Source organism: Chionomys nivalis, chromosome 5, assembly GCF_950005125.1.
Source record: "Chionomys nivalis chromosome 5, mChiNiv1.1, whole genome shotgun sequence".
Lineage (NCBI taxonomy): Eukaryota > Metazoa > Chordata > Mammalia > Rodentia > Cricetidae > Chionomys > Chionomys nivalis.
In genome coordinates, this window is record NC_080090.1 from 105,047,967 (window position 1) to 105,063,777 (window position 15,811).

General features: G+C 38.0%; 1 pseudogene; it reads right to left on the minus strand.

Annotated features, from left to right (window-relative positions):
* Positions 1-11,988: 11,988 nt before the first annotated feature.
* LOC130874189 (Y-box-binding protein 1-like) lies at positions 11,989-15,272 on the minus strand (annotated as a pseudogene).
* Between the last annotated feature and the right edge of the window lie 539 nt (positions 15,273-15,811).

Consider the following 15,811-nt stretch of genomic DNA (forward strand, 5'->3'; position numbering starts at 1 on the left):
GTACTGTAAAATTATACCTCCCTCCTTCATTAACAAGGCTCCCTGCTCCCTCTGGTTTATTGTCAGTATAATTAGGTTATGGTTTCTATTTCAATCATGAAACATGACTCATAAAGCACAAGAAAAAAAGCAGTCAACCATACACTCTCATTTTCTCATTGTTATGCGTTCCTTCTTGATCATCCAGGGTTCTTGGCTTTTCATTCCCTTTGAGATTAAGAGCACGTCATTAAGAAGAGTTGGAAAGACACTTGGTACCAAGATGTACTGCTGAGTTTCCTTTAATTGTTAGGGCTTACACAATGAAAACAAAAAGAGAATGTCATAAACTGTTTTCTGACCATGATTTACTTACTTTGGTACACACACAAACACACACAAAATACAACAACAAGAGTATACTTTTAAATTTTTCACTTAAACAACAATATAGAATAAGCCTAATAGTAACAATAGCAACAACAAAATCTGTCCTTTTTAGTTCAAAAATATCCTCTTTCTTCACTGCCTATGTGGGGGTATAGTGTAGCTGGATATAAACTTGTAGTTAATTGTTAGTAATGTATTTCATCTCTTGCTGTTCTTGAATTTATTAGAATCTATTATGATTCTTTTTAAACATTTATTTTATTATTATTTGGGAATTACATAATGAGCACAGTATTTACATCTGCTCTCTGCTCCTATGGCAAAGTATTGAAAAGCTAGAGACATTCAAATTGTATTCTTCTATTCATAATTAATTGCTGCTCTGGCAGTTTTGAAAGAACTTTATCTCTAATTATATTAGTTTCTATTATTTCTTTCATTCTTTTTCATAATATTAATTGACTTAAGTGTATTTTATTTCATGTTATTACAATTTATTAAATGTGTAGATCTGTAGTTTTTCAGCTCTTATTCCTTAGAATATTCTCACCTCTCTACTCTTTTTCTTTTGTTCTTCTGGGACAAAGACACAACAAACATTAGATTTTATCTCTCACCAAAAGTCTCTGGTGTTTTCATGTTTTTTCGTTTTTACAAAATTATTCTTGGGCTGGAGAGATGGCTCAGAGGTTAAGAGCACTGACTGCTCTTCCAGAGGTCCTGAGTTCAATTCCCAGCAACCACATGGTGACTCACAGCCATCTATAATGAGATCTGGTGCCCTCTTCTGGCATGCATGAATACATGGAAGGGATGTTGTATACATAATAAATAATTAAATCTTTAAAAAAATTATTCTCTAAGATTGTTTCAAAAATAAAAATAAGAATAAACTTTCCCTCTGTGTTTCATATTAAATTATTCTGTTAATTTAAGATATGCATATATACATGTTTTTATATAGGTGGTGTGTTTATGCACATATTTTTGTATGTATATTTATTTGTAAGTATATACTTACTGATATTTATATACATATATAAAAATAAATTTCCACTCAACTGCTGAATAGGATTTTCTTTAAAGAAAATGTTACATAATTACCATTGGATTGTGGGGTATTGTGATACTGCATAAGTTCAGAGCTCAGAAGACAATAGCCTTGAGCAGTCAATTCTCTCCTTCAGCTGTTATTGGGCTCCAGGACTTGAACTCACATAATCAAGCTATTCCTGCAAGGGCTGTTTCCACCTAATCCATCTAATCAGTCACTGAGTAAGTTTATATATTCATTAAAGATTTTCATTTCATAGTTTTTATTTGCTTTTTAATTTCTTTTTGTGGATCTAGTTTGTTTCAGGAATAATTTGTCATTATTTATTTGAGCATTTTTATAATAACTGCCTTAATAGCAGACAGAAAATTATGACATGAATTTTTGTCATCTCAGAGTTAATTATTTTTGTTGTCAATTGAGACTTACATTTGTGCATGAAGTGTGTTTTAATCTAAATCACCTCCATTCTACTCCATTAAAATTTCTCCATTATTGACAAATACTTTTTCTTTCCACCTTCAGATGACATCTTTAAAACCCACTAAGTCTACTTAGTTTACATGAGTATAGAAAAATCTACTGGGACATGAATCTCTCAAAACCCACATCCCTGAAGAAAACTCATATCCTTCTTGGTCACATATTTCTCTACTACGGAACTCTACTACCTCTTCCAAGAAGATTCCTGAGATCTGATGGTAGAGTTTATGAAATATCTGTCCCAACTAAAACCAAGCCTATATATATATATATCCCAAGTTTTATAGTAGTGGCATCAATGTTGCGGAGGTAACCAAATGCTTTTTCATTGAATTTAAAGCCCACTCTCAGAAGAACAAACTCATGCTTGTTACCAAGAACCATAACCTGAGCTTGGCTAGGTCGTTGTTCTTTAGCGAGAATCTAATAGTATGCTGCTAAGTAAATACAGTATTAAATTGTTCCCTACTGCCACAAACAGTAGCACATCTTTCAAGTCTAATCATATAAGTTTCCTTTTACAGTAAGCTGTGATTAATGCAGAGATCCATAACTGTCAGCAAGCAGAAATTAGTGTGTTTACTTATTAAACTTTTAGTTGTATTGGTTTTTAGCATAATGAAATGTTTTGATTATAATTTTTTTATCCGTCTGGCATTCATTTCTATGTCATGTATACATGTTCCTGTTTAGATATGTATGCCTGCATGTCCTTGAGTTGTGGAGGCCAAAGTGTAACATCGAGTGATGTTCTTCACAATTCTTTGTCTTAATCTTTCAGAGTCTTACTTGTAGACCAAGGGATAATGCTACTCATTTAGAATGCATTTTCTCATCTTTTTTAACCTAATCTAGGAAATCTCCCACAAACCTCTTCAATGGCTTGTCTTCTAAATAATTCTAGATCCTATCACATTGACAATCCATTCTAGATATTGAACATTTTAAAAATGTAGGAAAAGTCTAACAGTCATTTCTGGTGAGAAATAAAATTGCATTTTTCTGTTTCACTGTACCTGTGACTTTGTTATCCTCTACATCAAGTCTGTTACTGTAGAAAGGAAATCATTTCAAGATAAATGTAAGCCTAACAATAGAGTGATGAGAGCTGGTTCAACAATTAAGAACAGCTGCTGCTCCGGCAGATTAGCTCCTTGTCACACACATGGCAGTTCATGACTATCTGTAACTGCAGTTCTGTAAGTCCCAGTGCCCTCTGTTGGCATCCACTGCCACTGCACGTATGAGGGGAACATATACATGTGGCAAAATACTCATAAAAATAAGTAAATAAGTAAATATTTTTTAAAAAAAACTATGCCTAAGAAACCCTAGAAAAATCTCTCTATATGCAAACCTGTTCTGTCTGAGTGGGTATGGCATACTTCTTCTCCTACCTTGCTCTGCTCTTGGACATGCTCTCTATGCAAGCAACAACACAATCTTGGGCACATTAGTAATTTTCTTCTGGTCTCCACTGTTTATATTTGTAAAATGAAGGGTTTCTTATTTGATGGATATTTCCATAAACTGGATTATTAGAATTGGCTATACAGTATTTAAAGATCATTTCTTGGCCCAGTGACAGATATATTATTCAAAAATTCTAAAAGAATGTAATCTTACATTAAAATGATCCTGTACAATTCTGATAATGTGTTACCAACAGCTAAAGATCCTTCTACTTCTGTAAGTTGGTAATTTTATGTAACATTTATTATTAATTCAGGAAAAATTGACACTTAATTCTCATCATACATATAATAAAATGAAAGCCAGATGTGAGTATCATCAAACCTCAATGAAAACAAAGCAGCTTTCAGCTGTACTTCTTAGCTCATATAGGTCAAGAGAGGGTGCATCCCGCATCCCACACTGCATTCATAGTCCACTTTTAACTTTGTTCTCCTCGCTACTGCAATATGACTACTTTCTGTGAAGACTTCTTTATGAATTTACAATATGCTTTCCACAAAGAATCTATAGAAACTGTCATGAAGTGTGGTGTTCCAGTCATACCGCATATGCTAAGGTAACTGTCTGAGTGCCTGATAGACTAAAAAGACTAATATTGAAATAAAAAAATCTATGTATATGTCAGACTTCTGGGTTAGAATTTTGATCCCTCAAAGTGTCAGCAGATTCTTGCTATTAAAATGGTGATAAATTTAAATATTAAAAAAATAGAGAATCCTTTTATCCCAATGTATATGTATACAGTAAAATGACAATGCACAAATCTGAATAGCCAGTATGTGAATATTTCCAACATACAAATGAACTACAAAAATCGCCATGTAAAAGCAGATGGGTCTGGACAAGAAAGAATCTTCACAGGAAAGAAAACATGCTTGGTGTATAGATCTATCACAAAATCACACTGTTCGTTTTATAAGTGGAAATTAATACCTTGGTGACATGATATTAAGTAATTTAAGTAATATAATGTAAGTTTATGATATTTCGTGTTCTGTTCACATAATGTCTAGCAGAACCACTCTTAGATGTCTTCACATGTGACTGGGTACGCATGGGCTATGGAATGTGTTTGGAGACAGAGGATAACCTTGGTGCTTGTGTACATCATGGTAGCTTGCTCACAATCTTCTGCAAATTGTATCACAGCTCCCCATCTTGTCACCATAGGAACACAGAGATTAAGAAGTGTGCTACCACATCTGGCTTTCTGTGGGTTCTGGGATCCAAACGCAGGTCCTCATGCATGCATGCATGCACTTATATTAACCTTCATCAGGCGATGAAAGAAGACAGAGACAGAGACCAACATTGGAGCACTGGACTGAAGTCTCACGATCCAAAGGAGGAGCAGAAGGAGAGTGAGCACGAGCAAGGAACTCAGGACGGCGAGGGGTGCACCCACACACTGAGGCAATGGGGATGATCTATCGGGAACTCACCAAGGCCAGCTGGCCGGGGACTGAAAAAGCATGGGACAAAACCGGTCTCGCTGAACATAATGGACAATGAGGACTACTGAGATCTGAAGAACAATGGCAATGGGTTCTTGATCCTATTGCACGTAATGGCTTTGTGGGAGCCCAGGTAGTTTGGATGCTCACCTTAATAGACCTGGATGGAGGTGGGTGGTCCTTGGACCTCCCACAGGGCAGAGAAACCTGCTTGCTCTTTGGGCTGAGGAGGAAGGAAGACTTGATTGGGGGAGGGGGAGGGAATGGGAGGTGGTGGCGGGGAAGAGGCAGAAATCTTTAATAATTAAATTAATTAATTAATAAAAAAAATCAGCAAGAAAAAAAAAAGACTGGAAGAGTGCTAAGCTTATTAGGAGAGTAGGATTCCCAGTCATTTCACCAGGGTTAACTTGATAACCCTTCGGAAGATGCTCTCCCACTCGGATACCTGAGCTAAATGCCTGAAGCTGAACTGTGTTTGCTTTAACTTCTCCCTGTGTCACTCATCACCTTCTCTGCACTTTCCAGGTTTCCAAAGGTAACTTGAATTACTGACGCTCTTCACATCTCCTGAAATAGACTCAGCTTTTGTTCTTTTTACTCTGATTTTAGTCCTTTTCTTGGTCACAGTGAGACAGCTTCAAGCCATCTTACGCAGAAATTAGTAACTGTTTTCTAATGAATGCCTTAAGACTTTATATTTATCAAAATTGAGGAACTGCAACACTAACGATGTTAGATTTCCGGTTAATTGTCAATTAGCCATTTTTATTAGATCATTTCCTCCTCATTCATATGTGAATGCAATCTTGGATATTTCTGTTCATCAATATGCTATTACTTATTTTTTATTTAATTTACTTTTATAAATTTAGTTTTATGATTCTTTCTTTTATATTCTTTTCATAATTTGTTATTTTTTACTGTAGCTATGTACTTATTTTGTGCTCACATGTGTGTTTGTGTATATGCATGTGTGGAAGTGAGTGTGTTCCACTGTATTTATGTGGATGTCAGAGTACATGTGAGCATTAATTTTCCTTTTGCCAGGTCTGTACAGGGGATCTAATTTTGTCAAAAAATTATCAGGCAAACATCTTTTCTTGGTTGCCCACCTTGACCATTTTGTCAAGATTTATCCATATTTGTATGTGTTTTGTTTGAGAGTTTGTGTATATGTTTCTGTGTGTCTTTGTACATGTAGGGCTTTTATGTGCACACAGAGCTTGGAAGAGAGCATGGAATGTCTTCCTCAAGCTCTCTCTGCATGTTCCTCTTTGTGAAGTAGATGACTTCCTGAATATGGAACTCAGATTTTCTCCTGCAGGCAGGAATCCAAAAATACATAGTATTCCTCTGCTCCCTAACCTTGGGAATTTGGATTACAGGCATCTATGCGATACCTGGCTGGTTTTAATACTCACTATTGTACAGCAAATAATTTCAGCTGTTGAACCTTCTACTTAGTTCTCAAATCTTCTCACTTTCTCCTGTCTCCGTTAACTTCTGTAAATATATTTCAATGGAGACTACTGGTAAGGTTCCTAAGGTTCCAGAGTGTCCTTCTCCTTTAGCAGCTACATGGCATCTCTTTGACTCTGCCTACTCTGACTTTATATCTCTGTTCTCATTTCTTGCCTGACTTTATTCTGTTAAGCCATTGGCCAAAATAGCTTTATTCATTAGCCAGTTAAAGCAACACGTATACAAAAGGACAACCCACATGAACTATTAAAGGATATTTTGAATATTTTGTTGGTTCACAAATCTAGAAAGCCAAATATGAGGATGAGGAAGTTTGTATGCTTAAGCTAAATTTAATTTTTGAGCATTTCACATATGTGTACTATATTTGCATCACTTTCCCCTTCCTCTCCTTTCTCTAATGGCCCCTCATGTCCTTAACAGTAAATTCAAGGAAGGTGTCTTTTTGTTTAATTAATATGCATGTATTTATGTATATAAATGGATAAATGTGTGAAAAAACTTGTTGAGTCTACATGTTTTAATATGAAGGATGGGTCCATTTCTCTATGTGATTAAATTTTCTCTGTTATGTTTTGAGTTTTTACTCTGGAAGATTTAAATATATATAAATATATTTAACAAACATTTCCTCAGGTCCATAGGACTAAAGAGGTGCTTCTATGTTCATGGATATGTTGGAGAATAAGAGAGATAGGTCTTCATTATCATTAAACTTAAATATTACTGAAAGAGCCAGAACCAAAATGTGAATCCAATAGATATGAGAGATGAACATCTCACAGGGGAAGAAGGACTAAAGCAACTCCAAAATGTGTGAATGTGTGGTTGTGTTGTTCATAAGATAGAAAATGCCTGTGATTTTGAGTAGTCACTTTCTAGGACATCTCACACACAGATTAGTAACTTGTCTGCCTTCAACATCCTTCCAGAATCCAGATCCGCTGACGTTAAATGGTATCAATTTTAAGAACCTTGAGAGGAGTTCCATCTGGACGGATGTCCCTATTTAGGTGCTGAGGAGTTCCATCTGGACAGGTGAGTGTGTGCTATTCCAGGGGCGGACTGTACCGGAAGAGAGCACAATCCCCCCTACCCCAGCTCCTGCTGCAGGGCCCCTTTTCTTACACACGACCCAGCCCCCTCAGCTTCCACCCCCCCAAGCCTGCCCGGCTGTCTGCTAGGTCCTTTGCTCAAGAACAATTTTCCCACTCCTACACTAAGGCTACCCACCCAGAGAGGTGAGTGCCTGCCTACCTGGCAGGCCTCAAGTTCCCCCGCAAGGGAGCACGGGCACATTCAACTTGGGTTGCAGGGTCTGCTGTGCTCTTCCGGACCCCACCCTGCCTGCCACATTCGTACATTTGTCCTTGGCTCATTGGGCTACCAGGCATCCCTGTTTAGGTGCTGAGGAGTTCCATCTGGACTGGTGAGTGTGTGCTAGACAGGGGTGGACTGTCCCAAAAGAAAGCACAAACCCCACTCCCCCAGCTCCTGCTGCGGGGCTTTCTTTCCTACACATGACCCCCACCCCCCAAGCCTGCCTTGTCTGCAAGGTCCATTGCTGAAGAACAGCTTCCTGCTCCTACACTAATGCTACCCACTCAGAGTGGTGAGTGCCTGCCTACCGAACAGGACTCAAGGACCCCCAAAAGGAAGTGCAGGCACCTTCAGCTTGTGCTGCAGGGTCTCCTGTGTTCTACTCAACCCTGCCCTACCCCCACATTTACCCTTTTGTCCGCTGGTCATTAGACTACCAGGCGTCCATGTTTTGGTGCTGAGGAGTCCATCTGGAAGGGAACGGTTCCTGCTCCTACACTGAGGAGATACACCCAAGGAGTTAGTCACAGCAAAGACTGGACCAAGACACCAGGCCTCTCCTGGCTCCATTTGAAGAAAAAGATGGGCAGGCGCCAATGCAAGAATTCCTCCAACAACCTGAAAGGCAACATGACATCACCAGAATCTAAGAATCCTGAAATAAGAAGAATTGTACAACCTATTCCAGAAGAATTAGACTCAAAAGTGAATTATATGAAAATAATAGAGGACCTTAAACAGGAGGTAAAAAACTGCCAATTAGAGATTACAAACAAAAAGGTAGAGGAAATGAATAAATCTCTCATAGACCCCAAGAAAACCAAGAGAAACAAGAAAAAGCAATCAAACATGTAAAGAAATCAGTTCAAGACTTGAAGAATTAAATGGAAGTAATGAAGAAAACACAAACCAAGGGAAGGATGGAGATGGATAAACGAACAGGAACTACAGAGACAAGTATTTCCAAAAGATTACAAGAGATAGAAGAAAGAATCTCAGACACTGAAGATACCATAGAGAAAATAAACGCACTGATCAAAGAAAACAACAAAACCAACAAATTCTCATCACAAAACATTCAGGAAATCTGGGACACAATAAAAAGATCAAACCTAAGAATAATAGGGATAGAAGAAGGAGAAGAAGTACAGCTCAATGGTCCAGAAAATATATTTAAAATTATAGAAGAAAACTTTCCCAACCTTAAGAAAGATAATCCTTTGAATGTCCAAGAAGCATACAGAACACCGAATAGACTGGATCAAAAAAAAAGTCCCCTTGCCATATAATAATCAAAACACAAAACATACAGAATAAAGAAAGAATATTAAGAGCTGCAAAGAAAAAAGGTCAAGTTACTTATAAAGGTAAACCTATCAGACTTACACCTGACTTCTCTATGGAAACCATGAAAGCCAGAAGGTCCTGGAGAGATGCACTGCAGAATCTAGAGACCATGGTTACGAACCCAGACTACTATACCCAGCCGAGTTTTCATTCACTATAAATGGAGAAAACAAAATTTTCCAGGACAAAAAAAAAATTTAAACAATACATAGCCACAAATCCAGCCTTACAGAAAGTAATTGAAGGAAAATCACAACCCAAGGAATCCAACAATGTCCACAATAACTCAGACATCTAATGACCCTTCACCAGCATAACTCACAGAAGGGAAACACACAAACTCTACTACAAAAAAAAAAAAAAAAGAAAGAAAGAAAGAAAGAAAGAAAGAAAAAATGACAGGAGTTAACAACCACTGGTCATTAATATCACTTAATATCCTGTTTTTCTATGTTTTCTGGATTTTAATATGTGAGACAATAAATTTTATACTGTTTGTGACTTCTTCTTTTCTTTCTCCCCCTCCTCTTCCACATAGCTCATGTATCTTGTCAGATTCACACAAGTGAGGGAGGGTGTAATAATATGAAGTAATCCACATAGAGTTGAGAAAAAAAGAAGCAGAAAACTTGAGTCATGTGGACAACCTAAAAGAATTGAAACAGAAAGCAAGAATGTGATGAGACTTTATAACATCTTTCAGGGAGAGGAGTGGGGCGAGGGGAGAGGAGGGGGAGGAGGGGGAGGAGGGGGAGGGAAATGGGAGGCTGGGAGCAGGAGGAAATTTTTTCAATAAAAAAAAAGTCCTTTGTAAGGGCAGATGAGCCAAATAAGCTAAAGAATTTCTTTTCTGAATTGCACAGTACTGGAAGACAGTGGTTGGAAGGACATGGGGAGGGGGGCAGGTGTTTGTGTGTCAGAGGTCAGCCTCCTGTATTTCTCTTCAGTTGTTCTCTATTCTATGAGAAAGACCCGTTGTTGGACATGGAGCTTGCATTTGGCTAGACTGGTTAGCCACAATGTTCCAGAAATTCACCTACTCCCCCTTTCTGGTACTGAGATAAAAAACACAGTCTATCACACCAGGATTTTGTAGAATATTGTAGTGATATAACTTTAGTTGTCATGATTGAACAGGAAGAATTTTATCAGCTGAACCTTCTTCTTAGAGCCTTCAATTTCTTAACCAAGAAAGAAGTTGGCATTTCACTACATTTTCTGGTATTGAACTTTTGGTTTGTGTTGTTTGATTTTGTGTTTTGCAGAAAAGGGTTTCTCTATGTAGTCTTTCTGTCCTGGAGCTTACATTGTAGACCAGTCCTGTATTATGAGCCCTGTAGTTGGTTTCTGGCATCTTAGCTCAGAAATAATCACACAGAAACTGTATTAATTAAATCACTGCTTGGCCCATTAGCTCTAGCTTCTTCTTGGCCAACACATCTTAATTTAACCCGTTTCTATTAATCTGTGTATTGCCACGTGGCCGTGGCTTACCAGGTAAATTTCGCAGCATCTGTCTCTGTTGGCTTTATGGCTTTTCTCTGACTCCACCCTTCTTTCTCCGAGCCTACAGCCTTGCTTTCCCTGCCTAGTTTTGTTACTCCCTGCCATAGGCTCAAAGCAGTTCTTTATTCATTAACCAATAAAAGCAACACACAGACAGAAGGACCTCCCACACCACAGCTTGGTCTGGAGCTCACAGAAATTCATCTGCCCCCGCCTCCTGATTGCTGAAATTAAAAGCATACATCACCACACCCAGTGAAATATTTTTAATAATTTATTCATTTTTTTTTCATTTTATCTTTTTCTTTCAGCTTCCATACTCTGCTGTACTGGCTGGTTTTATGTGTCAACTTGAGACAAGCTAGAGTTATCAGAGAGGAAGAAACCCCATTTGAGGAAAAGCCTCCATGGGATCCAACTGTAAGACATTTTCCTGTCCTGACTTCTTTGGTGATGAACAGCAATGTGGAAGTGTGAGCTGAATAAACAATATGTACAAACTACAGGCAAAGGAACAAATTTTCTCAACAATCATTGGTAGCATAGATAGAACTGCCCATGTGTGTGTGTTGGGGGGCGGGTAATACAAGTACAATACTCATAATTTGAATTTGAAATAAGTTAAAATGCAAAATAACTTGATATTCTATTTTGAAATCAAGACCAAGAATTGAAAAATGGGACCACATAAACCAAAATTTTTGTACATAGTACATCTGTTACTAAGTAACACTTACTTCTGAAATTAACCCATTTCTCTCATTTTGTATTTTACCACAAGGCTTGTGGTTTACTGATAAGGTTCCAGTGGTCAGGTGTCTTTCTCCTTCAGTGACTACATGGCATCTCTCTGACTCCACCTTCTTATCTCTTCTATCTCTCCTTGAAATTCCTGTAGGAGCCTCTTTGATGCTCATCTTGAAGTAGATGCAGTCTCAAAAAAAAAATCCTAAGTTCTTAAAACATTTAAATGCTATATTCTGTAGTCTTTGAAAGATTTGAAGAATATCTATCCACATGAAATATATCTCTGTATATCTAGAAAACCCAACTAGCATGACTATGAGCTTGATTATTATAGATGACTATCTGTTAATCTATATTTATTAATTATACATTTCATTTTTTATTATTTAAGACCTTTATTAACAGGTGCTTGCAGTTTGTTGACTCTTTTGAAAAAATCAAGTTGTAAACTTTTTATTACAAATTAAAAATGAAGTTCTTAAAAATCTTAACTTGACCAGATATGAAACAATTTAAAAACCATTAAAGGTGTATTGAGAAAAACCAGACCTTTTTTAAAAAAAAAAAAAAACAAAAAACAAAAAACACATTTGTCATTACCAAAAAGAGACATCTTTAAGTAAAAATAATAAAAACCCCATGCTGCATAGATAATGTAGATAGTTCTAGCATATCTGGTCAACAGGCAAAAAGCAAGCACTTAAGGTCTTCTGCTCCAATATTTGTTCATTTCTTATTGCTGGAATTTCATATTCGTTTCTTCTTGTTGGATGACCAAACCGGATGACGGTAGAAATGGTAGGCAGGCATTTTCTCAGCCCCGCCCTGCTCAGCCTCAGGAGTGGATGAATTCTCAGCTGGTGGATCAGCTGCTTTTGCCTCTTTGCCATCTTGTGGTTTAGGGTTCTCTGGGCGTGTGCGTCGTAATTGAAGTTGCAGCGATACCGACGTTGAGGTGGCTGCTGATCTTGGGTCTCGTCTCCTTGATTTTCTTTGTCCTCTTCATTGCCGTCCTCTCTAGGCTGTCTTTGGCGAGGAGGGCCCCTGCGAAATCCTGGTCTGTAACCCCGATACATATTCTGTCTCACTGGTCTACCTTGCTCTCCTGCACCCTGGATGTCAGCACCCTCCATCACTTCTCCTTGCATAGGAGGGTTGGAATACTGTGGTCGACGCTCATAGGGTCTCCGCAAATAGTAAGGTGGGAACCTTCGCCTGCAATAGGGCCGGCTTTGTTGGGCTTGGCCTTCAGGAGCTCTTTCCAATCCCTCGTTCTTTTCCCCCACTCTCACTATTCTGGTAATTCTGCTGGTAATTACGTGGAGGACCCCTACAACGTGGGTAGCATCTATAATGGTTATGGTCTGCTGCGTATTTACTGCCTTGAACTGGAACTCCACCAGGGCCTGTAACATTTGCTGCCTCCGCACCCTTTTCTCCTTCAACAACATCAAACTCCACAGTCTCTCCATCTCCTACACTGCGAAGGTACTTCCTGGGGTTATTCTTCTTTATGGCAGTCTGGTGTACAAATACGTCTTCCTTGGTGTCATTCCTGTTGATGAAACCATATCCGTGCCTTACATTGAACCATTTTACTGTTTCCAAAACCTTTGTTGCGATGACCTTCTTGTCCCCGCAGGTGGGCGCAGCCGATGTGAGGCCTCCCGGGCCACCACTCCCTGCGCCGCTGCCCATGGAGCCAGGCTCTGTGTTGGCGGCGAAGGCTGCGGCTCCTCCCAGGGGGTGTGATGGTGACTAGGCTGGCGTTGGCGGTGGGGCTCTCAGGGCTCTCTAGGGTATGCTCTCCACTCCCGCTACTGATCGAACTCTATCCATTACATTTTTAAATGAGCTACACAAACACAATAACTTAATCAAGAGCAGAAATATACATAAAACAAAATTGACTTTAAATTTGTATTAATAAACTAAGATTCATATCATACCAAAGCATTCATCTCTATGTCATATCCCCCTTTAAATGGAGACAGACATTTATAAATAGTTTTTGGAAATTTGTACATAGATCTCTTCAAACTGCACCCTGGTTTTTAATTGAGCAAAGTATTTTGGGGGATTTATAGAGACATTTTGGGAGGGTCTTTGTCATTCAAACCTTATAGTCTGGAAGGAATCCACATGTACTCATCCTCTGTGGAATCAAAAGCAGAACCTGCTTTCCAGAGCAACACAACCTTAGACACAAATATTGAAGTCAAGATACCTTTAAAGTATATATGTTGGTTTAGCTTAGCAGCTGGTACAATGAAATATCTCTCTATGAAGACAGATCCTAAAAAGAAATCTCATTTCCAGGATAACAATGTTTCTATATCACCATTAAGCAATTTGTAACATGCTGCTCACAGACTCTATATAAGTTCTTGGCCTCCTGAAAGAACCAGACTTGTTTGTGCAACTATAATGGACGAGGAAGTCCTTTTTTAAAGAAGTCCTGCAGCTTTTACTGCTAATGCAGAGCCAGGAAGACCTCTCTTAAAGAATCCTCAGTGCCCCTGTTTGCTGCCAGCAAAAAGAGCTCATCCAAAAACATGGGGCTACCAAGAAGCTGCACTAAACTCTGTTTTTGTGTCTAGAATTATTTTTTAAACTCTCTAGGGATTTATGTGTATTTAGTTATCTAATGCTGGCACCATTTTGAAGAAGAAACTGCTCATTTCTTCCTAGCCACCCAGACATGAAATAATCACACAGAAGTTATATTAATTAAAACACTACTTGCCCTATTAGTTTAGGCTTCTTATTAACTAACTCTTATATTTTAAATTAACCCATTCCTATTATTTTATATTTTATCACAAGGCCAGTGTTTTACTAGTAAGAGTCTGAGGCATCTTTCTCTTTTGGCAGCTCCATCGTGTCTCTCTGACACTTTCTTTTCACCTCTATCTCTGGTTGGAATTCCACTTTTTCTCTATTCTGCACTGCCATAAGCCCAAAGCAGTTTTGTTATCAACCTATGGTAATAAAGCACATCCACAGCATACAGAGGGGAATTCCACATCACTTGAGCCCATGGGGCTCACAAAGACTAAACAGATTAGCAGATCTAGGCCCTCTGCATATATTTTATGGTTATATAGTCTTCTTGTTGAACCCCTATCAGTGGGGCAGAGCCTGTTTCTGACTCTTTTACCTGCTTTTGGGACACTTTTCCTCCTACTCAGACACCTAATCAAAACATAATATATGTGGAGATGCCTAATGTTATTGTAATATGATAGGCTATTTTTGATTGATATCCATTAGAGGCTAGCACTTATATAAATAGAAATGGAATAAGAGTGTATGGTAGGTGAAGGGATATTAGGAGGAGAAGAACAGGGGGGAACTTTGGTAGGGATGTATGATATTAAGGAAAAATAAAATAAATAATAAATATATATTAATATATAGTCAATTATAAGCTAATTTTTATATTGTAGTGATAGGATTCACACTGCTGAATCTATTACATTTTCTTGCTGTATTTGAACCTTCACACCTGTGAAAATACATATTTACATTAATACATACATATTAAAATATATCTTTAAAAAATCTATTTTTCACTCCAACTAACTTTCCAATAGTAGACCACTTTGCCTTCTCCTCCATGCCTGCACAGCTTAGAGATCTCTGTCATTTTGTCTTCTTCCCCATCCCTCACAATTTCTATGGGCAAATACTCTTGTCACTGGGGACTTGAAATGTGATTAACCCAAGAGAGGTCACATCACTAATAAAAGTTAATTCTCCACCTACTAGCAGAACTATCCAAAGCTAATATTTTCTCATTTATTTGTGGAATTTTATGATCATTTTTTCATGTCCATGCTGGAATATTTTCTGGTTTTAGTTTGCACATTTCTTGTGCACACTGTCACAATTAATGTCAGCACATATATGCAGCTGCCCTGATGTTTTGGGGAGACACTGTTTTCTGGACTTACCCTCCAGTTCTGGCTCTTATAATCTTTCTGACCAAGTTTCGCAAATTTCCTTAGCTTTAGGGAAAGGTGTATCATGTCCCTCCCAATTATGCTTGAATACTCCACAGTATCTTATTCTCTGCACATTGGGTAGTTGGGAATTTATGTATTGCCATCTATTTCAAGAAGAATCTTATCTAAAAAAGGTTGAGAGATGAAGTGATCTTTGAGTTTAGTAATATGACATTAGGTGTCATTCTAGTACAGTGTCCACATAGAAGAAAATTGATATTAAGTCAATATCAGGCCTTTGATATAGTCCCAAATCCTTGGCTCTATCAGTAGTGAAGAGAATGTATTTTATCACATGGAACAGGATTTAGTCATAATGTGGTTGGTTCCTTCTACAATATTTGTACCAGTGTTGTACAAGTGTGGCATCTCTTGCAAGGTCAATTATTATTGTAGCTTGCAGGGTTAACAGCTGGGTGAGACTGATAATTTATATTATTCTGTTTCCTTCTATCACTATTAAAGCTATCCAATAGTGATAATGTTTCCAAAAGAATATCAGTATGGTTTCTCCATATTTTCTGACTCAACAATATTGTATCTACACCAATAGGTAGGAACTC